The sequence below is a fragment of the Perissodus microlepis genome, chromosome 5 (assembly GCF_051167445.1).
Source record: "Perissodus microlepis isolate ML-2025 ecotype Zambia chromosome 5, ASM5116744v1, whole genome shotgun sequence".
Classification (NCBI taxonomy): Eukaryota; Metazoa; Chordata; class Actinopteri; order Cichliformes; family Cichlidae; genus Perissodus; species Perissodus microlepis.
The window spans coordinates 36,958,455-36,983,960 of record NC_140465.1 but is presented as its reverse complement, the minus strand read 5'-3'; the positions used below and the strand labels follow the sequence as shown (position 1 = coordinate 36,983,960).

General features: G+C 42.1%; 1 pseudogene; it reads left to right on the top strand.

Moving 5' to 3' along the window:
• The window catches only part of LOC146387812 (uncharacterized), a 58,931-nt pseudogene extending 35,530 nt beyond the window's left edge, over positions 1 to 23,401 (top strand).
• The last annotated feature ends 2,105 nt before the right edge of the window (positions 23,402 to 25,506 follow it).

The following is a 25,506-nucleotide window of genomic DNA, read 5'->3' as shown; positions in this document are numbered from 1 at the left end:
TGTTCTGACACTTTGGATGCACTTCCACCAGAACTCCGTGCCACAAACTCTCTCTCACTTTTAAATCACGTCTCAAAATTCAGAATTGCATACCCTTGATTCCGTCTGTTTTTACCTTGCTTAGCTTTTATACTTTCATGCTTGTTTTTTTTTCTTATTTACCTTATGTTTAACTTTCATTTTATTGTATCATATTGTTGCTACTGTTTTGTACTATTGTAAGGTGACTTTGAGGGTCTTAAAGGTGCCTATAAATGAAATGTATTATTATTATAAATAGGTCATGTGACTTGGAGGTGCTGTTGTGTCCTCCGACCACAGAGGTTACTAACATCCATCCATTCACTTACGCTTATCCTTTTTCAGCCTATCCCAGCTGTCTTACGGCGAGAGGCGGGGTACACCTGGACAGGTCGCCAGTCTGTCACAGGGCTAACATGTAGACAGAGACAACCATTCACTCCCACATTCACACCTATGGGCAATTTAGAGTCACCAGTTAACCTATCCCCACTAACTGCATGTCGTTGGACTGTGGGACAAAGCCGGAGTATCCGGGGAGAACATGTAAACTCCACACAGAAAGACCCCGGCCTGATGGTAGAATTGAACTCAGGACCTTTTTGCTGTGAGGCAACAGTGCTGACCACCGTGCCACCGTGCTGTTGCTAACACTCACCTTTATCCCATTCATGTCATAATCAACCACCTGTGTTGAAACCAAAAACACAGGTTTGTTCTTGCACAATTATAGGCGCGGTTGCTACTGACAACAACTGCTCCTCGGGATGATAAATCCTACTGTGTTTGGAAGGAGAAGGGTTTAACCAAATTCAAAGATCTTTATATAGATGGAAAATTTGCATCATTTAATCAACTTAAGCAAAAGTTCAATTTACCACATTCACATTTTTACCGTTACCTACAAATCAGGCATTTTATGCAATCGAATATAAAGAATTATCAAGATATTCCAAATGAACACAACTTCTTTAAGGTGCTCCTGAGCCCCCCTTACTCCAAATATCTGATTTCTACAATTGTACATTTGTTTGATGACAGCATTGAAGTGCAGACTATGAGGATAAGAGACGCTTGGAGGGAGGAATTGGGTATAGAAAAATCAGAATCAATGTGGGACAAAAATTCATTCCTGCTCTGTTAACAGCAGACATCAATTAATACGATTTAAAATTGTCCATCAGCTACACTACTCCAAGGATCGGCTACACAAAATTTATTCTTCAACTTCCCCCATATGTGACAGATGTAAAATATCAGAGAGCACGCTTTCTGGCATTGCCCCTCATTGACCAATTTCTGGTCCAAAGTATTTGATTGGTACTCTAAAGCTTATGGGATTTCCATTTCACCCAATCCAGAAATTGCAGTTTTTGGCTGCGTACGTTCCAGAACTATCCCTGCAACTGTGCGGGTGCCAATTGATCTCAGAATGATGATTGCGAAAAGACTTATCCTAAAGGAAGTCCACTGTTCCACCCTCCTTCAGTGTCTGGCTCAATGACATGTTATCAGTCACTCAAATGGAAAAAGTTCAATACCTACAAACATCTGCAGCAAATGTTGTCTCAAAGTCCTGGACTCCATTTTTTAATTACCTTGAGAAAGCTCACATTATGTGAACACGTACCATGGCACTGCAATTTCTCTGTTTATTACGTATTCATGACATTTAATTCATTATGGATACTGGTAGTTTCTAATTTTAACTTTTTTGGGGTTTTTTGTCTTTCTCTATTGATTATTATTATTATAATAATAATTATATTATGTAATTATATTACAGTGCACGGTGGTTAGCACTGTTGCCGCACAGCAAGAAGGTCCTGAGTTCAATTCCACCATCAGGCCGGGGTCTTTCTGTGTGGAGTTTGCATGTTCTCCCCGTGTCTGCGTGGGTTCCCTCCGGGTACTCCGGCTTCCTCCACCGTCCAAAGACATGCAGCTTGTGGGGATAGGTTAATTGGATAATCCAAATTGCCACTAGGTGTGAATGTGCGAGTGAATGTGAGTGCGAATGGTTGTTTGGCCCTGCGACAGACTGGCGACCTGTCCAGGGTATACCCCGCCTCTTGCCCTATGACAGCTGGGATAGGCTCCAGCGCCCCCCGCGACCCTGAAAAGGATAAGTGGAAGCGAATGGATGGATGGATTATTATTATTATTGTGCTATTTCTTATCCTATTATCTCAGCACTTGAGCTGTATTTGTTCGTTGATGGGGTTGCTGGAAAAATTAAAATAATATATTGAAAAAGAAAATGCAGAGTGACGGCTGAAATGCCAAGCCTGCAGGTGAGTGAAAGGTGTGCAAATATCCCAAACTCTTCTGTTTCTTTAAAATAATCTAGAAAGAGACTCAGCTTTGTCTGACAGTCACTATAATTCTGTTGATTTATGGAAACTTCAGGAACAACAAGTGAAGACACAGGAAATCTTGGCTGGTCAAAAACGCTGCAGCACGGTTGCTAACTAGCACACGCAAGCGAGAACCCATATGTCCCATACTGGCATCCTTACAATGGCTGCCAGTTTGTTTTCAAATTAATTTTAAGATTTTATTAGTTGTTTTTAAGGCGTTGCATGGGTTAGCACCCTCATACCTCATTCATATTCTCCTCCTCCTGCAAGATCCCTGAGGTCTGTGGATCAGAGGTCCAGATTAAAGAGGAGATCAGGCCTTTGCTGTGACTGCTCCTTCACATCAGGACCTCCCCAACATTGGACACTTTCAAAACCTGTCTGAAAACCCATTTTTATTCCTTGGCTTTTAAATCAGAATGAGTTTCTAATACTTTTATTTATCTTATTTCTTACTCAAATCTTCTATTTTTATGATTCTTATCATGTCTCCCTGTGTTTTAATTTCTTTTAATTATCTTAAACATACAGCACCTTGGTCAACAGTTGTTGTTTGAAATGTGCTATATAAGTACATTTGGATTTGACTTTGACTTGACTTCATTTTCGGTGACTTACAGACAGGCTAACCTGCGCTTGACTAAAATAAGACAGTTGATGCTTTCTTCAGATGCACAGGCAGACTTTAGAAACGTGCCACATCCTGCAGAGCCGATAATGTGAGGCATTTTATCAGTATGATGATATGGGACAGGAGGAAAAGGGATAAAAATACTTGGTAACCCCATTACAGGAGTTACCAGAGTATTGGTTTTCCAATTCCAATACTCCAATATATAAAAACACTCAACTGTAGGTATATAGGTATATATATAGTCTATACAGGTATATATGTCATCTACAAAATCCACAAAATTTTCAAACAGCAGCTCGAATGTTTTGACAGTGGATGTGTCGCTAATAGATGAATTAGCATGAAATGAACTGAGTGGAGTGAAGATTTGTGTAGAAACAGGAAATGCGATCAGATGCACTCACCAGTGGTGCTGAGAGAAACCTGATGGACTCTGGAGAATCTTCTCTTACACTCTAACGGGACTCAACTGCAGCTCTGCTGCTACTATCTCACACTTTTACTTTTACTTTTGGAATATGATGTTGAATTTCATGTCTTTCAGCTGTTACTCCTCCTCTACCTGCATCTGTGTTTGTAGTTCACACAATAATGACGGCCTCAGGCGATCAGAAGAAACTCACCTGGATTTCCTTTTTCCACGGGAGACTGAGAGTTTCAAGTGACTACTGAGTTTGAGACAAACAGCTCTTTCAGTATCTTCATGGTACATCTCATCAGTTTATGTTTCTTGAGTAAACTGTATTAAGTAGTAGTTACTACAGCTCTGTACATCACCATTGTTCTTCAAAATCTGTACCAGTTCATCCTACTGTCTCTTCATCATTTTCTATATTCAGAAGCTGCTCAGAGAACTCCTACCACCTGCTCAGCACATTCTCTTCATTTTTTTTAGTACATTTCCATCTCTGTCCATAATCATACTAACCTGCTGCACATCCTTTCCAGCACTTTGTCTAACCAATCTTCCTTAGTGTCCAGCTACACATTGATATTTCCATCAACACTAGCAGCTATGGAAACAATTGTGTTTGTTGTATACACACACACACACACACAGTATATATATATATATATATATATATACTCATGTCTACTTTTCTTCGTCTGCCTGACTATCCCCCTTTTTCTTTGCTAAACTCTTACTTTGACCATTTTCTTGTCTTTCCTCATTCCTTGTCTCCTTGTCCTCAGCCGTTCTACTGAATACCATCTGATCCTGCCCGGCTACATTCTCTCCTTTCTCCAATTCTAATGTACCTGGACTCAAGCACACACAGTATCTCTAACATTACATTATGTCTCCATCATATCAGCCAACTGTCTCCCTTTAAAGGCCCTACAACACTTTCTCGCTCCTGTGACATATTTTTCTGTCTTGACCTAAAAAAAGAAAAAAAAGAAATGTCATTAAATTCTGGTTTTGTTTTTATTTGTAGCGCCACAGCCACAGATCTGCAGCAGCCATTAAATGAAGACAGGAGTTAAAATCTGACACATTTATTGAAACCTTGGCCAACCTTCCAGTTGTAATTGAACCACAAGAGTCTGAAATACTGGCAGATACTGAAAGATTATTTATTCTGAATTGATTATTATAATATTGATTCCAGCAGCAGTGTAGTGTGTGGAAAACACATCATTATAAGCATGGCTTCTATTAGCTGCAGTTTATTAAGACGTTTATTAAATAAGTAGCTGTAGTCATTTTCATACACACATTGCAAATGTGCTCATGAGAGTTGGCGCTCAGTCTTTTTAAGGTCATAAGCTTCGCCTGGCGTGACGGTCCAGGCTGACATATTGTTTAAAGTGACTCAGAGTGCAGAAAGGTCAATGCAAACACGCTTACAGACACAAATAACAGTAGATGAAATTGTAGGTCAGAGGTAAGAGATACATTTTGCTTGTAACTGCATTTGTTCCTGCATAGCAGCAGTTGGTAAAGGATGTGCTAAAGATAAGCATGAAGAGAACAAATCAACAGGAAACATCGGGAGGGTAAGACGGTTGAAACAGCCATGTACGGCAAAATGTTGCTGATAACGGAAACTTGTCTAACTGTCACTAACTGTAACTGATGCATGTTATGTTATCTACTGACGCAAGAAGGGGCGGAGCCCTGACATACAAAACCAATTGGAACTGTGTTTTCTAGCGGAGCTCTTTGCTGATGATGCCACTGTTTACATCTCCCCACGCGTGTGTTCAATAAAATCATTGTTTTGACTAAACTCATCTGGACCATTGTTGGTTTGTTCTCGACCTCAAAATGAAAGAATCGGGACAAGTGACAAAGCAGAAACTGGAGATTACAGGTGGAAAGTCGTCTAAATAGCTAACTGTATTATTCATATTTTAAGTGTAGCTTCATATTTGACAGTACAGATGGTGTTGTTGCAGATTACAATAGTCCAGCAATAATAATCCAGCTGCAGCGCCGTACAGCTTACCTGTCGCATGCTACATGAGCAGTTTTCATCTTTTTGTCGCATGTACCTTGCGTGTGAGGCACTTGTAGAGAGGCAATAACTCACATTTGATCTTATTTGATTTTCCGTGTTGAAACGGGAAGCGTGCTGTTTAGCATGTGTGTGTGTGTCTCCTCATGCAAATAAAACACCTGCACAGAGAATATAAAATCAGAGGTAAACAGAGTTTGATTGAGTCTCATCTGTGCAGCGTCCTCCAGAATCACACCTCATTATGTACAAACTGCTTCCCCATAGTCCCAATTTGAAAGCATCAAAAACACATCAGTAACGTGCTGCTGAGTCCCTTTGTTCATTTCTTACTTTCTTTCTCTGGGTGTGTTCTCGCCTCTCTGCCTCTCTGCTGTTTGAAGTCTACCTGTGGTGGATTCCCAGCAGGGTTGGTCAGGTCTTTCTGAATCATTAGTGCTGCATTGGGGTTGTTTCTTACGCTGCCTGCACCACACCCACGTACTCCCCACACACACACACACACTCTTTTCTGTGGCCAATCACAGACTCGGGTTACTTTGAACAATTTCAACTTCAGCTGCATATTAATGAAGCTCTGATGTTTCAACATGAAAACCCAAATCCTGTAAAACACCAGTGGAAACTGCGCTGTACGGAACAACAGCCTCTGACCTTTCACACGTCATTTATTATAAGCTGCTCCGGTTTAAGTGCAGCAAACAACTCACAGCTGAAGCCTAAAATACGTGACAAATTCCCGTCACATTAAAGCTGTGAAGACTATCCTCTGTTTCTTGCCATCTCCTCCCACCACTCCTCCTCTCTCCAAACCCAGATGTCGCTTTAGGTGAGGAGGAATACTTGTGAGGCTGTTCAGCAGGTTCACAGCGGATGTCCACCCACTGCAAATGGAGCATAGAAAATATGTAACAGCTGGATGAGGAGATTCATAGCTCCCCGAAGACATAAACGAGCTTTGAAACATTCATCTTCTGTGTGTGTTTATCCCTCTGCCTGTCTGCGTGTCTGCACGCCTCTCACGCTGTGTCCCTCCATAATTATCTGTCTGTCTTCTTGACTTTACTGCCTCTTTGCAGTTCCCCCCCTCTCATGCGGCACATCTCTGGCCTTAGCACGTAAACGCCAACTGTTATTCAGATGTGCTAAATTTCGTCTTTGCATGCTCAGCACGGCAGAGAAAATCCGACGTCCCGATAGGTTAGATCTTGCCGTAATCTTCGTCGCTCAAATTAACCTGAGCTCACCCACATGGAGATCCTAACTGACATTACAGTCACAGGCTTGAGTCAATGTGGAATTAAAGAAAAGCAGGATGTCAGGTCCCTGCACAGTGTGTACGATGCTATGGATGTAGACTCCATGCTGCAGCGCTGTGAGGCTCTGAGGCTGTACTGGGGTTACCAGAGTATTTTTATCCCCTCTCCTCCCGTCCCACATCGTCATACTGATAAAATGCCTCACATTTTTATTGGCTCTGCAGGACGTAGCACGTTTCTAAAGTCTGGCTGTGCATCTGAAGAAAGCATCAACTGTCTTTTTATTTTGGTCAAGCGCAGGTTAGCCTGTCTGTAAGTCACAAGATCTCCCAGATCTCTGCAAATATGATGGAAAATGAAGCAGCAGCATACACTGAGAAAGAGGTTTTGTCTTTTTTTACAGTTATTTTCCAGCTTTGCATTGGGGGAGTATGGTATGATATGACATGTGTCATTAAAACTCTCTAAATTAAATTTCTCATCTCAATTCACTAATTGGATGTCTTTATCTCTCTGATAGGTCAACGTGTGTCAAAATAAAGAATTGTCTGGATTATTTGGATGTTATGTTCAGGTTCGTTAGGGTAGCTAAGTTAATTTGTTTATTAGGTTCCCTTTGTGTTTTCTACCCCTGTGTTTAAGTTTCCTTCTCCCTTTATGTGTTTCATGCTGCGCGTCTCCTGTTGTCAAGTTTATATTGTCATGTCTGCCTCTCCTGTTTCCTGTTTTATTTTGAAGGTCTGTGTCCTATGTCAGTGTAGTCAGCTTTGCTTCCTTTGTCTCATTATGTCAGACTAGTGTCAGCTGTTTCCCCATGTGTTTCCACTTCCCCAATGGTAAATGGCCTGTATTTGTATAGCGCTTTACTTGGTCCTAAGGACCCCAAAGCGCTTTACACTATACGCAATCATCCACCCATCCACATACTGGTGATGGCAGCTACATTGTAGCCACAGCCACCCTGGGGCGCACTGACAGAGGCGAGGCTGCTGGACACTGGCGCCACCGGGCCCTCTGACCACCACCAGTAGGCAACGGGTGAAGTATCTTGCCCAAGGACACAACGACCGAGACTGTCGGAGCCGGGGCTCGAACCGGCAACCTTCCGATTACAAGATGAACGCCCAACTCTTGAGCCACGATCGCCCCTAATCGCCCTTGTGTGTATTTAGTCTGTGTGTTTCTGTTCATTCTTTGTCAGGTCGTCTGTTGTTCACGTCACGTTCTCCACGCCATGGTTCCAAGTTTCATGTCTAGGTTTTTCTTGTTGTTTGTTTAGTTCACCTAGTTTAGGTTAATATTAGTTTTTCTTCAGTTTGCCTTGCCCTTTATTTGTACCTTTTTTTTTTTACCAGCCTCATTAAACGGCACACTTTTTGTTAATTCAAGTGTTTCCACGTCCAGTTCTGTCTGCATTTTGGGTCCTCTACGTCACTCCGTGCAGTCTGCCTCCACCAGACTGTGACAGAGAGAAGGAAGACAGGATACAGACATGCTGTGGAAGAGAGACAGAGATTAATAACAGATATGATTCAGTGCAGAGAGGTCTGTTAACACATAGTGAGTGAGAAAGGTGACTGGAAAGGAAAAACTCAATGCATCATGGGAATCCCGCGGCTGCCTACGTCTATTGCAGCATAACTAAGGGAGGATTCAGGGTCACCTGGTCCAGCCCTAACTATATGCTTTAGCAAAAAGGAAAGTTTGAAGCCTGATCTTGAAAGTAGAGATAGTGTCTGTCTCCTGAATCCAAACTGGAAGCTGGTTCCACAGAAGAGGGGCCTGAAAACTGAAGGCTCTGCCTCCCATTCTACTTTTAAATACTCTAGGAACAACAAGTAGGCCTGCAGTGTGAGAGCCAAGTGCTCTTTGTTCCTGGGTAAATCGGTATGCCTGAGATTAAAGTTATAGTTTTCACACAGCTGAATAAACCTCCGTGTGTGACTTCCTGTCATTGTCATCACCTGTTTGCTGTCTCTTTTTCCCCAATGATGTCTGTTTTCCCCTCTGTCAAGTTCCTGTGTTCTCCTGGCTTCTTGTTTACTTCCTGTTTCTGTTTTGTTTTCTCTGTGTGGAGCTCAAATCACCAGCATGACTTTAAAGAAGCAAGATGGTGAGTTTTTTTCATGTGTGACGTATGAGATATTAAAGTGCAACTAGATCAACAAAAAGATTTGACTATCCAAACCAAACAGAGAAGCTGTGAAAGAACCCATGAAGGTAAGTCTAAGAAGTCTAAAAGCAGCACTCAGACCATCATATTGATGGTAACACCAGAAAACAAATCTCTGAAGGAGTAAAATCATCAGACTAGCTCAGTGTCACCACTCTGTTTTACACTGTTAGAAACGGGATGATTTAGTTTGTCTTGTAAAGAAACCATCGTCCAAAAAGTGTGCAGTTGCAAGCGTGTTTGTGTTTGGAAATCACTAAACCAAGCCATCAATCAAAGTTTAATTCTTGTGCCCATGTCTGCCTGTCGTCTCCAAGAACAAAATCAAGTGCAAAGCACGGAGCGTTCCTGACATCCTGTGTGACGGCCTCTGTTTTTTAAACCAGTGCATCCTTATAACAGCGAGAGACTCGGAGGCCTGCAGAAAACACAACCGATGAGTTTAAAAGACCAGAACGCACTACTGTGGTGGGAAAAGCTCGTTTTCAATGTGACGTGAAAGCACAGAGAGCCTGTAATGAGTCACTCAGGTAAAACTTACTGTGATTAAAAAGTCTGTTTTTTCTGTTGATGACTTTACTTTTTATGTGAGTTTAAAGGTCTGGTTTCAAATTACTGAGACGCTCACAGCGTCTTCAAAACAAATCCCAAAGCTGATAAAACGGCCCAAAGAAAATAAAACTCCAGATTTTCTCATAAAAGCGTTTGTAAGACTTTAAGGATCCGTGACTGCAAACACTGTCGGTTATCCTCTGCAACACAAACTACAGGCTCCAAAAACCCCAACATCAACACAACTAGCAGTGACCTGTAATCAGTCTTTTTGTTATTCAAACAAAAACACTGGGTGAGGTTTGGGAAAGGACCATGGACAACCTGAGCGCGCCAGAAAACTGATAATAGTGGTTAATTTTAACGACCGTGTTGACCAGCGCACCACTCGTCATCCTACGAAGAAACGCCTTTAATCTTTGGCCGTCACCACGACGATAAAGGAGGTGAAGAAAGGGGCTGTTGCCACCATGTAATCTGAAGCTACTGCACACAACCACTGCATCATGCAAAAGACGAGGGGGGATGGTAGTGATGGGACATGTTTAAGCACAACAGGAATTAGTCTGGTTCACGGAATCAGTCAGTAAAGTTGGCAGTTCAGGTCCCATCGAGGATCTTTATGATACAAACTTTGACAAGTGGTTTATGAATAACATGCCGAGTTAGTTTAACTCTCATCAAATCGTATTTTTTTCTTTTTATTGCCATGAAAGGGACCTTAACCTTTACTTTCTACAACAGTTAGTGTGCCGTTCTGTGATTGAGCTGCTTTGTGTCCACCTCACATGTAAAGAAAATGATTGCTGAGCAAGTCTGGAATGAAATTAAGACTTTGGGTTAAACATTTTCATTTTGCTGTAAGATTGATTGAATTTAGTGTGAGTGAGCTTGACAGCACTATTGAACAACAGGGAGCAAACAAAGGAAGTCGAGGGGAGAAATTCTTTCATTCTTAATGTGAAATAAATAACTGTCAAACGCTCTGTACACTGTCCCATTAAAGAAAAACCATTCAAACATCAGAGTCACACAACAGTAAATACAAAGGCTCCACTGTTGTGCTGCTAATCTCTCACAGGGGTAATTTGCCAAGTCAGTCTTTGAGGTTCTTCAAAGTGAAGGAAACCCCGAGACTCGGCATAAAAATACTCTTTATACTTTGAATTATTGGAACAGTTTGGACGACTGTATGTTCTCAAGAAAATTAAAGTCTGGATTTGTTACCTTCACAAAAATGAAGGCACCTACAATATAATGATATATATCAGATAACGATATGAAAACGTCTATCGTTTCATTTCACGCTATCGTTTGTTTCGTGGTGTCGCAAAATAAACTGTTTACGGCGATATTTTTTCATGGTTTTGATGGTCGCTGTAGAATTGCTTAAAGTTCTCTCTTTCTCTTATTTAAAATAACCAACACTCGACTGCAGCTACACGACGCCCAGCTGGAAACACTTCACTCAAGTCGAGCTGCTGAGATTCACAGAATTTACAGAAAATGTAAAATGTTTGTGATTTATATCGTTGTCGGGCGATAAATGTCTTATATCGGGATATGAGATTTTGGTCATTTGGCCAGCTGGAAGAACGGTGAACTGGTTTCTGAACACAACCAGTTTTAGAAAAAAAACCTTTTATTGAACTAAAATACAGAATGAATAGAAACATATGGAGACTTCCCCATTAGTGAATTAGCTTTAAACCAGAATGATTTACGACCATCAGGCGATGACGCAAGAACAAGCACTTTCATATTCTATACATTTATTTCAAAGTGCTGAAACCTGCAAAGAAACATATAAAAAGACCATTGTCCTCTGATGTATAAGCACAGCCTTTCACGCTTCAAATCTCGAGCCGTTTGATGTCCCTGACACATTGAAGTACATAACCAACCAAAGCCGAACACTCGTCATGGCCAATTCTCACTGCCTCCTTCCCTGATGGTTAAAAGCACCGCACAGCGAGAGCAACACAAAGGCAGAGAGACATACAGTCATCCGGTTTGAACCCATATGCACTCGAAACACAGCAATCAACAGCTGAATATAGAGAGACATAAAGAGTGAAATATGACGGGACAGCTTTGAGCTGCCAGCAGCAGAGAGACAGACGGCTGCACGCTGGGGGACAGAGAGAGTTCCTCGCCGCGTGATGGAGTGAGGCCAAAAAGGCGGCACTGAAAGGTTCGAGGTTATTATATGTAAGGTCTGCCCCCGCGGAGAGGAAAAAATGCTCTGAACATCCATCTTACACAGTGCCGCCTGCATGGGGAGAACACGCACACACAAACATGCAAACACAGGATGCACACACAAACCACAAATAGACCTCAGCTCTTGCGCTGGGGAGGGGGGGAAGATATTAAAACTGGCGTGTCCCTGCAGACTGGATGGAGAGATGGAGCTCCTTAAAGTCTCTCATCCAAAGCTGTACATTAAACCTCAGTCTGGAACCTGGTTTAATGAAAACTCAACAGCCCCCTGGACTCACAGTGACCAAAAATTTAACTTTTTCCGTCAAGTTTTCACCTCCTATGCAAAATGAAAGCATCTGAGATTCGTTTTCTCTTCTTTATGGGGGTACGTGGCTGAAGGTCAGCCGGCCAGCCAAATGAGAAACTAATCTCCCTCCTGAGACGACACATGGGATCCACACGGAGACGCACGCAGCACTTTAAACGTGTGCTAGGCAACTTTTTATGCTAACAACATCCGATTGTTCTGGAGTCTCTCAGTTGCTAATGCTAAAGTACAGCATCAGCGGGACGTTCGAGTCATGGAGTGGTTTTGGGATCAGATTAAGCCCTGAGCTGTCTTTCTCTAATGTTTACTGACACTAGCTTACCTGCTTTCAGCTGTCTCATATACTGCTGGGGGGGTAGCTAAATCTATGATACTGTCCAAAAAGCCGGATGTGTGGCCGGCAGCCTGATCCAAAAAGTAGAGTACACTCAAAGCTCTATCACAGAGAGACAGAAGAGCATTCACGCTCTTATTCAAACCAACAGCTAATTTAGAATTACTAACTAAGCTAACCCTGTGCAGTTCTCCTAACATGGATGTCTTTGGTCTGTGGCAGGAAGCCGGAGAGACTCCACATATATAGCATAGTAGTAGTGGTGTATTTATTTATTCTTTTTTAACATGACAGCATTGAGTTGAAATCTGAGATTGTTTAATATTAAATAAAAAGAACTAAATGCCACAGCTGGCAAATAGCTACGATAAGTGGAAGGAAGATGTTGAACCATTTTTATGTCTGTGAAGGTTCTCAGTCATCCAGGTCAAAGGAGCTTGCAAAGAAAAGCGTCTGGACTTCTTTAAGTTACTTGAAGACGTTTCACCTCTCATCCGAGAAGCTTCTTCAGTTCTAAGGTCAAATGGTGGAGAGTCCCAGATATAAACCCAGTGGGAGTTTCCCCCCACAGAGGGACAAAAGGACCCCCTGATGATCCTCTAATCGCCTGAGCCAAGGTGTGAAACTGGGTGTGGGTCCCAATCAGCCAGAGTTTCGGGTGTGTTCATTGTGAAACCTGGCCCCACCTTATCATGCGAATTCCTGAGGTCAGATGGCCCAGGATGTGAGTGGGCGTTAAGGCGTCTGGGAAGGGATCTCAAACCTGGATTATAGATGGCAGACAGTTGGTGTCGTAAACCCCCGCCTCTGTTCAAAGATGGTCGCTCACAGTGGACATAGATGCTTCTTTCACTCCTCTTTCAAACCATCTGTCCTCTCTGTCCAAAATGTGAACATTGGCATTTTTATCTTTATTTTTCACTGGATCACAACATGAGACTGAGGATGTCAGACGATCAGTTTAATTTAAATATACATTATTCAGTAAACACTGTGGTTACATGTTTAACCTCAGGACTAAACGTTATAATTACTCCATAAAGAAAACACTGAAAGCAGTGATACGTATTCCAACAGGTTTCAGAGTACACAGGGAAACTCATTAATTATTTATTAAAAATAATTATTAAACATAGATGGCACAATTCTTTGTTTTCAGAAATCACACTGCACTTAAATACTGACAGTGTTGCTGAAATGGAGTCTGGTTAAAGGCCAGTTTTGTTCCGTTAATTTAATAATAATAATAATAATAATAATGGATTGCATTTATATAGCGCTTTTCAAGGCACCCAAAGCGCTTTACAATTCCACTATTCATTCACTCTCACATTCACTCACTGGTGGAGGCAGCTACAGTTGTAGCCACAGCTGCCCTGGGGCAGACTGACAGAGGCGAGGCTGCCATATCGCACCATCGGCCCCTCTGGCCAACACCAGTAGACGGTAGGTGAAGTGTCTTGCCCAAGGACACAACGACCAGGGCAGAGAGCCCGGGGATCGAACCGGCGACCTTCCAGTTACAGATGTACTTCCCAACCCCCTATTTATAAAAGGATTTAGAAGTTACAGATACAAACAGAGAGAGAGAGAAATCATTTTTAAACAAGACTGAAATGTAAAAAGTGAGCCAACAATTGAGCCGCTGCAAACAAATCTCCCTGTTAGTTTCATCCAACTGCTGCTGTTACCAAATCCAGCCGCTGTCAGAGCGTATGACAGAGATTTTAACACACTCGTGTTATGTAGCGTGACTTGTTGAGATATTGGAAGCAGAGGCTGCCAGCCGTTCTTATCTCACAGAAAGGAGGGAAAAGCCAGACACAAACAGATGATAATGACGCCGGCATCAATGAAATCAAACATTAGCAAATGAGAGACTCCAAAGTGAGGATATCAAACTGATGTCGCGATAACGTCTCTTTAAATCTGTCCCAGTCAGTCATGTATGACGTGTAGAGCAAGGAGAACGTGAGATCATCATCGTCACTAACAAAACATTCAAAGGTCATTTTGACCCCAAAATGAAAACTGTAACAGAATATTGCACCAACTCAATATGTTGTGTTATGTTCAAGAAAAATGTGCGTGCAGCAATATGTGGAATTTAAATGATTTTTATTATTTAAAAGTAGAATGGGAGGCAGAGCCTTCAGTTTTCAGGCCCCTCTTCTGTGGAACCAGCTTCCAGTTTGGATTCAGGAGACAGAAACTATCTCTACTTTCAAGATGAGGCCATAGAGAATGCTTTTATTGTTCTGCCCCCCAAAAAACGTGTATTTAACTAGTAAGTGAAACACTTTTTCTTGGTAACTGACTGTAATTCTTGCGTGTCAGTTCTGCCATTTTGTCAGAACACACTGGATATATAGGATGCTGACAGTACTCGTAGGTTAGATGAAGGAGTGGTGGAGCAGTTAATAAAAAACCTGTTTGTATCACAGTTTGTGTTTCACCTTGTTTCCAGGGGAAGCCTTTTAAATGTTACAAAAGTAGTTTCCCCAAAAAGACTTGAAGCACTGAAGTGGACAGATGGAGAATCTGTGACAGCAGATTTTCGTCTGACTTTCTTTATCTGGCGTTGGTTCTTTTACATCCACAGATGTTAATAGTTTGCTCACAACATAAATCACAATCACACTTTTCACAGTTCTGTAGTTAAAGTGAGTTCAAACATCACAACAGACGACAGCACAAATACGTTTCCACGCTGGCTCTGATCTGAAGCAGCCACCCACAGCTCCAAATAATAGGCTCCACCTCTTTCACACAAAAGAACCAATCAGTTATCTGCTACCAACACTCAGACAGCAGGAATGTTGATCCCGCTTTGTTATCCTCTGTGTCACCAGACTGACCGATAACAGATCTACCTGTCAGGGGGAGGGACCAAAGACCTGCTGACCCCCCAGGTAGGGGGGTATTTGTATAAGTGTGAGAGTTGAAGTTAGGTGTCCTGCTGGTGTTTGAGTGAAAGGTCAAGACGTAGGAAAAATACTAAAGCATTTAATAAAAATATTCCATATTTAGTAAAAGTTTACAAATAGACCACAAGAAACACGAAACTTCACACCTGAATTCAAAGATTGAAAAGTGTGGCACCACAGATTTGTTTTTCTTTCAGCTGTTCTGTTCAGGTGTCAGCACAGTGGATCATCTGCCTCCATCTCTCCCATAGACTCTACAAACATGGACAGGACATCACCTGTTGGGTGGTGTAGGGTCACTTTGAAGCCTCAAGGTGAAGGTTTCCACCACTTTCTCATTGAGTTGTGATTGAAAAGTCACAACTCCTTACCAGTTTTGGTCAAGTTACTTGAAAAAAGTAACTTGACCAAAACTGGGGGATTACTTCCCCCAAAAAGTAATCCCGTTACTTTACTGATTACTTATTTTCAAAAGTAATTAGTTACTTAGTTACTTAAAAAAAATTACAACCTGAATAGGTGATAAAGCGATAGATCTTTCAGCCCAATTCTACTTTTTCTGCATAATCCATCATACAAAATGTAATCAAATGGAAAAGTCTCTTTTTTAAACTTGTTTTATTAGTTTTAATCTTTTAACTTTATGCATCAAGCAAACATTAAATTATCTGCAACAGTCTCTGACTGGAAGAAATTTGTTTAACATTTAAACCTATTTTCTACACAACTCCAGCACATGAAATAAAATAGGTTTGTGTGTTTAGACTCAGTCTTTCAAATAAACGCAAGTGAAACACAGCAGAAAATAAATAAAATCAAAGACTAGCGGTCCTGTTGCTCTATTTTCACTTGTAAAGCAGGAGTGCGGCAGGCGGAGGTTTGCTGCAGCGGTCAGTGGAAGGATCTGGGAGTTTCACATTCCCGTGGCAGCGCACTCGGTGCTTGCTCGGATGTTTAGGGGGTTTTTTTTGCTGTAAAAAGAAGTTTTCTTCCCACGCAGTGAGCAGCGGACGCTAATGTTTTTGTCACTTTTTACAGAATCAAACTCAAAGTAAGGTCAGTACTTCCACGCTTTAAACGCTGCACGCTCACACTCTCTCCGCACTCGATATATGATCCCCTGTTGATCTGCACACAGCTGTTGTCACGAACGTCGCACTCGCTTACGTCACTGTCATGAGACACGCTCACAAAAAATCACGGTTTTAGTAACGCAGTGACGCAGCGTTCCTGCGGGAAAGTACAAGTAATCAAGTTACCTTTTTTGCAATAGTAATCCCTTACTTTACTCGTTACTTGAAAAAAGTAATCAGATTACAGTAACGCGTTACGCATTACTGCCCATCTCTGCTCCTTACAAATCCTTTGCACTTCCTGTTTCACTAAACCCAATCTCATCTCTCATTTCCTAAATTCATCAGCTCCTCACAGTACTCCTGCCATCATCTTAGTACATCTCTAACCCTAATCGCTCCAACCTGCTGGACACTGCTGGTTCCTCACATTCAACTTAATATAAACTTTTCCTTTGGTTTTGCCCTCTATACCTGACCCGTCCATAACTCTGTCTCTTTTCTTCATCACTCTGCATTGTTTCTTGGCTAAACTCATAAATCCAGATTTACTAACACATTGCAAACTGAGTTTTCACTTAAAAAAGGACTTTCATGTTTGCCAAGAGAGTGCAGTGACAAGACTGTCTGTGGGGTTAAATAAAAGGAGGAGAATTTAAATCAAGCGTTGATGGATTTACTAATGTTTGTGACATTAAACGGCACCAATATTTAACTTGGATAAAATGCATTTTTGATGGGTTTGTGCTCGACAATGAACTGACTGCACCTGATTTTTGGACAGCATGTCCTGTACAGTCCTGGGTCAGCGACCCACTGTTTTGAGTCCGTGTCTCATGTCAGTGTTTCTAGTTTTGCTTCAGTTGTCTCGTTAAGTCTAATTTCTCTCAGCTGTGTTTCCCTCCTGTCTCCCACCCCCTGATTACTCCAGTGTGTATTTAAGCCCTGTGTTGTCCTCGCTCTGTGTCGTGTCGTACCCTCTCCTTGTGCTGTGTTTAGTTTCCAGTCTAGTTTAGGTTTCACGTTTCAGGGTTTTTGTAAGTGTCCTCTGCATTTTGAGTTTAAGTCCGGTCTCTGAGAGTCCTGCGTTTGGGTCCCAACCACACAGCACACCATCACACAACTGTGTAACTTTAGCAAATCACCTGCAAGCCTAACCACGCCTGTCAGCGCTGTATGGGGATTTTATTTTGCTCCATTTAGATGCCCACAGTGTGATTCCTAAATTAAAGTTGCAGACACACGTTTCCTGTCAACTCGATGTAGTTCTCTGACTTCTCTACTTTCCATCCATCTGCGGTTCAGTTTTTACTGCGGTACAGCGACCTTTTGACCTGGAAGATAACGTCACCATATAACTATATTTGCTGGACCGACCAGTAGCAGTACTACTACTGTTAATAACAATACTACTTATAATAGACAAGCTGTTGATGCTAAATTTGTGTGAAGTGGATTTTGCTCTAGAAGCCTATGGAAAAAACGATTAGATCTGTTGAGCTGCATTTGAATCGCCAACATCATACGTTTTATGATGCGTGCTGTAGATGAAACTAACAGATTTCAGAGCTAACAAACATTCAGTGGCAGCCATGCAAATTAACCCGAGCTTGTGTCGAGCCCTGGGCGCGCTGTGACAGCTGTGAAGTTCCTAATTCAGACTGTTTAGTTTGTCTCACATCTTCAAAGTTCTTGTAACTATATTGCAAAGATCTACAAAACACCCCAAGTCAAATCTGGCGTGGGTCCCTCAAAGTGAAATTCCCTTTGTGCTTCATCAGAAGGAAAACAACACAAAGAGGAAAGTTTGCAGTAAGGAGCTTGTAATAGACCTGTTTGTCTGAGATTAGTGCTGAGCCCTGCCTAATAGCTGGATGCAGTGTTTGTACAGACTGGGGATTTCCTCCACCTTCCTTTACAATGAAATTGCTTTCAGAGAGGATTGAAGAGGTGGCGTGGTGCTGAGACGTCACAGTGAGATGGTTTTTGTTTAAACCCGCCAGCTGGCTCTGCGGATCCCTCTGCGGATTCCTCCCACAGTCCCGAGACGTGCGTGTTTAGATTAGCCGGTGACTAAAACGACCTGTGACCGGTCCAGGGTTTAACCCACAGCAGCCTCTGTCACCTTCAGGCATGAGCACTTTAAAAACTGCAGTCTAACAGCTTGTTTAATGGCTGGATTTTAACGTGCAGTCGTGTCGTGTGTGTGTTTTTGTTTGCTTTGCCTCCAGAAAGTGTCATCTGTTTGTTTGTTTGTTTGTTTTTTCCTTTCTTCCCCCCCTTCTCACCGTCTCTTCTCCCCTCTGTTTTTCTTTCTCTCCCTCTCTTTCTTTCATTCTTTCTCCCTGTCCTATCCCCCAGTCACGTCTGTCCCGTTTGTAGCAACCGAAAATAAAATAAATACATAATTATAATAAAGGTCAATCAAATGGACCAATATGGCAAGGCCATGATGATCCACTTGGTAAAATAAATCCGCTTGGCATCTTTCTTGGCCTTAAGACAACAATTCTGATGGCTAAAGATCCAAACGGGACACAAAAAAAAAGAAAAAGAAAAAAGAAAAAAAAGAAAGTGTCATCTGTATCTGAGATATTCAATAAAAGGAAATTGATTACTCATCAGGTTCATCAGGTCTGAACTTCTGGTCCCACAGAAACATTTAATAGCTTCAGTTTCACAGTAACTTTAATTTATTATTTGTATCATTTTTATTTGTCCTATTAATTACTAGCAGCTTGTCAACGTTCTCTTTGCAGACAGAAAGAATCCAATAACATCTCCATCAGATTATTGCAGTAACTCTGTTTTAACATTAGACTTTTTTTCACCTGGTCTTCAGTTAAAAATGTTTATCAGAACACGATTATGGCTCAAATATGAAAGAACTATTAAATAGCCCCAAAAAACAAACGTGGATGAACTAAAGTCAAATAATTTATCATTAAATTGAAGGCAGGTACTGAAATATAAAATAAACATGTAATCAATAAGATCATAAGGAAACTAATCAGCTGTGGGACATAATCAGCAGCACTTTTGTTTTTGGTGTTTGAGTAGCAGAGCTGAAGGAAGGATGTTTCAGTCCAGTAACAAACTGGAAACAATAACCAGCCAGTCTGATGAACAGTAGGCTAATGCTAATGGGAGCCACAGTGCACTAAAGAAACTTACTGAGCTGAATGAAAGGAGGCAACATGCTGCTGAGCAATATTTCATGATGTCACACGAGAGCCCTGAATATAAACATAAATATAGAGCTAACAAACTATACAACATTTTAAAATGAAACCTCTTAATATGTTCACCTACCGTGTCCCAGTGTTCAAAGGATGAGATGACAAATGGATATGAAGTTAGTCTGTTATTCAAGGTAAAGTGTAGGCCTTAATACAAAACACTCCATGTAAGGATCAGGAACATCTTTACACCTTCAGGCTGCTCTGTCTCGATACATGTCTGCTACGCCTGTCCCACTGTTTTTCTGTACCTCCTGCCAGACCACTTTTCAATGCTCTAAAATCACATGAATCACCCTATTTTTCCTCATCTTTAACTGTCTGTGCAAGGACCTCAGGGAGAGGTGAGCTCCGGCTCGATCGGGATCTAATTCTTCCTCTCTGCTTATGCGACAGTCACGTCCCACTTCCTGTCTTCAAGTATAATCAACATCTCAGTTTCTGCTGTCAAGCTGAACATTTTAACCAGGAGGTTTATCAGGATAGACTGACTTTTGTAGCCAGCCTCATGTGGACATTAGCAGAACTGCAGCTTTTTGTTTTTATCCTTTTTTCAAAGCAACACGTTATGCCAAGGAAAAAAGGAGATCCTGTCACAAATACAAAGCTCCAGTTCCCATCTGTCTCAAGTCACAAAGGTGACAACTTCCACTCCTGTGGTGTGTCCCAAACGTGAAAACTTTACAGCCTTTATTCTGAAAATACTAAATCTGTGCCGTGTGGATCGGTGTTTCCTGTCTTACAGTTTTTTTCTTTGTGACAGGGCGAGTCATCCTCAGAAATGTATGTATATCTACAAAGCACAAAATCCTCATTACACCCAGCATGCACTTTAATAGGAACAGCATATCAGTAATGGTTTAGGCCTCCCTCTGCTGTCAGGTCTTGACGAGATGTTGGAAACCTTCCTGATTCTGCTCCGTGTTGACACGATTCATCACATCAAAGGAAGTTTTTTTTTTTTTTCTCCAACTGTCGCCAACTGCTTGCTCCAAGATCTTAAAGTGTAACGTGCCCTGAGATGACTCGTTAACTCTTCTGTTTAAATAAAATTGAGTTTGTGCAGATTTTTCTGCTGTGCATTCATCCTGCTAATCTCTGCGTCCCAAAGGTGCTCTGCTGGATTCAGATCAAGCCCGCTAAACTCACTGCCCTATTCATGACCAGCACTCTCAGGCACATTTTGCTTTGTGGTGCATTGAGTCATTAAAGGATGGTAAACTGTGGCTGTGACGGGTAACGCAGCACTGAAACCTCGTTTCCAGTCTTCACCTGTCCAAGAGCACAGTGTCCAACAACCACTGCGTCCCAGTTCAGTAGCTGCATCCTACAAAGGCATCAGTGATTAAACTAACCTGTCATCATGTTTCATCATAGTCTATTCATGTTGCATGTTATGTTATATAAAGGAGATTACTCTGAGGCATCAAAGATCCACAAAGGACAGATCCGGCCTTCACGGCCTACATGGGCCACGTCCTCCGAAGACCGAGAAGGCTGGAAGTGCGAGGCTTGTGAAATGGGACGGTCTAGCCTTCAGATTTGCGTCACCAGCTGTACACGCCCTGACCACTTCTCCCAGTCAGTTAAATGGATGCGGAAAACGTTCTCGCTACTTCTGCTTGAAGAGCTACAACAAATCACTCGTCGCAGACAAATCAACAAATCGCTCGTCGTTGCGACTGAGACGTAACCACGTTCAGGTACAGTGAAAAATACATGTATTCATTTTTTCCGCCTTGATATTTGACGTCTGTATTTGAAAACAATTTGCTAGCTTAAAACTCTGATATTTACTGTAGACGTGATGTTAATATTTGCTCCATCATCCTTTACAGTACATTTCCCTCAAGTACAATAATGAGGATAATGTTTCCACACACAAACTCATTTTTGTAAACAGCAACAGCCACATCCACAATAATGCCAACAATAAAACAATTTTTGTTGTTTTCCATATTTCCCTTCACCAGACCAGACTGTACTGCAGGAGTAACCTGAGTGTCCCAGTCCCGGACAGGTTTCTTAATAATGAGGACACAAGGCCTGATTTTCGCCTGAGCAGGGAGTCTCTGAAAGTGCTGCTGAATTACTTAACCAGGATCGGAGGCATGGTTGTGGTGCTGCAATTGTGGAGCATCCTACAGAGTTGTTTCCAGGGTGTTTGCAATACCCCGTTGCACTGTTCACCGCATTGTCCACAGGCTCACAGAGGAGGTGGCCATTCACCATCAGGTCATCCAGCTCCCTCTGACCCCTGAAGGTCTACAAATGGAGATCAGATCTTGGTTCTCCTCCAATTTTCTCAAAGGTAACAGTAATCAAACAGACATTTTACTCTTAACGAAATCTCACAGTTTCTCCATTAATATTGAAAGTTCCCTCATCCTTCCTTCCCTGCAGGTAAAGACTTTGGGTGTTGTACTTTATAATACTCTCTCATTTCAGTCACTTATGTAACATTAACCGACTTCGTCCCTTCCTAACTCCCCATGCTGCTGCCATCCTCATCCATAGTCTTGTTACTTCCTGGATCGATTATTGCAACTTCCTCCTATTTGGTCTCCCCAATAAGTTCCTCCATAAACTTCAACTTCTTCAGAATTCTGCAGCTCGGGTCATAACTCGGACTCCCATTAGAGACCAGATCACCCCAAATCTTCCACAGCTTCACTGGTTGCGCATAGAATCCAGGATAAACTTTAAAATCTTAGTTCTCACGTTTAAGTGTATTCATATCCTTGGCCCTCCTTATCTCTGTGATCTGCTTCATATCACCACTGCTTCCCACTCTCTCAGATCTTCATCTGCCACTCATCTTGTTGTTCCTTCTGCTCGCCTTACCACTGTGGGGCTCAGAGCTTTCAGTCGCTCTGCTCCTCGGCTCTGGAACTTGCTTCCTTCAGCCTTAAGAAATATAGATTCCCTTCCCTTATTTAAGTCACAATAAGTCTAATAAATGAAAATACAGAAACCAGCAAAATACAACCACAAACAACAAATAAAAAACCCCCAAAAAACATGATTTGACAGCAAGTAAAATCTGTATTAAAGCGAATAAGCCAGTTTAAACAAGTAGGTTTTGATGTCTTTTTCTCTTTGTAAGGTGACCTTGGGTTTTAGAAAGGCGCCATCAAATAAAATGAATTATTATTGTTATTATTATTATTATTACACGTCGTGTTTCATGGGTTTGCAGAGCTGGCAAGACACAGAGCCTTTGTGAAAGCTGCTGGTGCGATTGACTGCTGCCAGGTCCGCATCAAGCCTCCCAGCGGCTCTGATGGTCAGTGTTACAGGAACAGGAAATTGTCCCCCTCCATAATCCTGCAGGCAGTTTGTGACCATCAGGGCCTCATCGATACATATGCGGGCTGGCCAGGTCAGTGCATGACTCCAGCCCACTGTACCAGCAGGCCATGTACCCTCCTCCAGGGCATTTCATCCTTGCAGATGGAGTGTCATGCCTCCAACATCCACACCCCCTCATCACTCCCTACAAGAGGCCAGTCCAAGGTGTGGGAGCCCAGCACTTCAACTCTCATCATCCCAGGGCACGCTCTATAGTACAGCGTGCCCTGGGATGATGAAGACGTGGTTCCGGGCCATCTTGCACCACACCTTTGTACCACATGTAAGTCAGTAGAATACATTGCCATTGATTTTTGAATAATCATAATTACATAATGGCCCCGGGTGATGAGCCCCGAAGATGATGCGCAAGATGGGGGGGAGACTGGTTTGAAGGCAGTGAGTGGTGCTCTCTGGTGGGACCAGCTATCTGTTGAGGTGTCCGCCCTGGAGGAGGTACCCCAGGACCACGATTATTGTTAACAGGCAGGTATGCTTTTAGTAGTGCTAGAATATTACTTGTCATATCTGTATTAACAGGATTGTGTGCAACACTTTGTTCTTGCAACTTTCTGCATACATTAGTACCACGGCAGCCGTCAGTTACATTAGACCTGTGATGATGCGGTGGACACTGGAAACGAGCATCCCTGAACAACTTCTGGCGACCACGCTGTATGATGCTCAGCTGGAAACGCAAACCAACGGTCTCACTTGCGGCACCTCATTCATGTCTTTGGTCCTGGTCCAGCAGATTCAGCAGCACAGCCCGAGACTTCCTGCTCAGCCAAATAACAGGCCTAGTTAAAAGTGCCTGTGCACACTGGGACACTCAGGTTAATCCTGGACTGTAATGATAAGTCTTACTGATTAATAATCCTGCTGTGTTTTGTTGTTATTCCCTCAGTTAAGACAAGTTCTTAATTCAGTTACAAATAAATTGTTACATTGTACATAGTATGAGTTCAAATACAATGATTTTTATTTACAGGACTTTATACATTCTGTCAATGCTGAACGTCGTTTGTCCAACAATTCAAATAAAGTTTGACTCTGTATCACTACTTTTATTTACAGAACTTTAATTATTTCGTATTTGTTCTACATATTTTGCACAGATGTTCAAATAAAGTGTAACTCTGTACAGTGGGTTGTATTTACAATACTTTATAATCATTTTCTACAACTTTCTCCAGTAAGCATATCAGCCTGTCCATTCTCTCAGCTCGTCTTTCCTTCAGTCTCATGTCCTCTCTAATTAATTCCAAGGATTCATCCTCCCTGTCCCTCTTTCTCTTTTCCCGTCTTGGTTCCAGCTGGGCCTCATCCTCCTGCCGTTCCTCATCCTGAACTTGGTTGCCCACTGCTGAACTGAGCCCTGGAGTGTCCTCCTGGATGGAGGCAATTATGACTGGAGGCCTGGTAGAAGGCCTCTGTCCTAACACCTCCTCCATGAGGGCAAACCAGGACCATGCAGCAGCAGTGGTCTTCCCACTCACCCCCTCACCTGACCTGGGATACTCCCTAAAGTCAGGTGAAATCAAAAGTGGCAGTTGACCAAAACAGTACAGGTTTACATGAAGAAGTTTGACTAATACATATTTCAGGACTACTGTACATACTTTGTTTTGTTTTTTTAGGTTGTCCCATGTTGTTGTTTTTTTTGGCCTGCAGTGGGGTGATCTTCCCACCAGGCCCGTCTTCTCCAGAATTGCCCTAACAGACAGAACATATCAGAACATGTCAATCATGTTAATCCCTGAACAGGATCCACAGCAAAATATACCAACTGGGAACTAAAAGAAAGGAAAAGCACTCTCCATTATGCCCAACAGATTTATGCATGCATACTGTTGCTGTACCTCCAACCACAGAGGCTGAGTTTTTGGCACCGGAGAACAGGTGTTCATTGTCACGGAGGAGTTTGATGAAGCCAGCCGTCTGCTCCTTACTCCCTAAAATACGACAGGACATTGGAGTATACTGTTTCATCATTTTTCTGTTCAGCTGTGTGAAGACTACAAAGTCTCAGCCAAACACTGACAAAAGCCAAACAATAACATTTTTAAATTATCTAAGTGACTTATATATCATGTTTAACCTGAGTGGCGAAACCGCGGGGGGTCTGAAAACGATGATCAGGGATCGAGCTGGTGGGTAACAAACATCTCCAAGAACATCGGAGCACTTTTGCAAATATGGGATGTGTTGATAAATCGAGCAGATATTTGGAGTTTACGCAGCTACATTTTTGCCTTTTAATTTCTTAAAAGGTTTATTTTGTGACCTGACAGAGTCATATTAAAACTAACCGTTCTGTTACAAATCAGCAGCACTGTGCATTTACAGTCACCTACGTGTAATGACTGTGAATAAATTCACCTTGACATGTACAATTAAACTTCCATTAACTTTTCCATCTTGACATTTGTATTGCTACTTCCAAACAAACATACATTTATAAATGTAAGTGTCCTCCATGTCTGTAGCTGCTGCCATCGTTACCAACTGAATTGGCTGGTGCTGCTGACCAGCAGGGAGCTGCTGCACTTTAAATGTGGGACTATCATTGGTAAAGGGAGAGACAT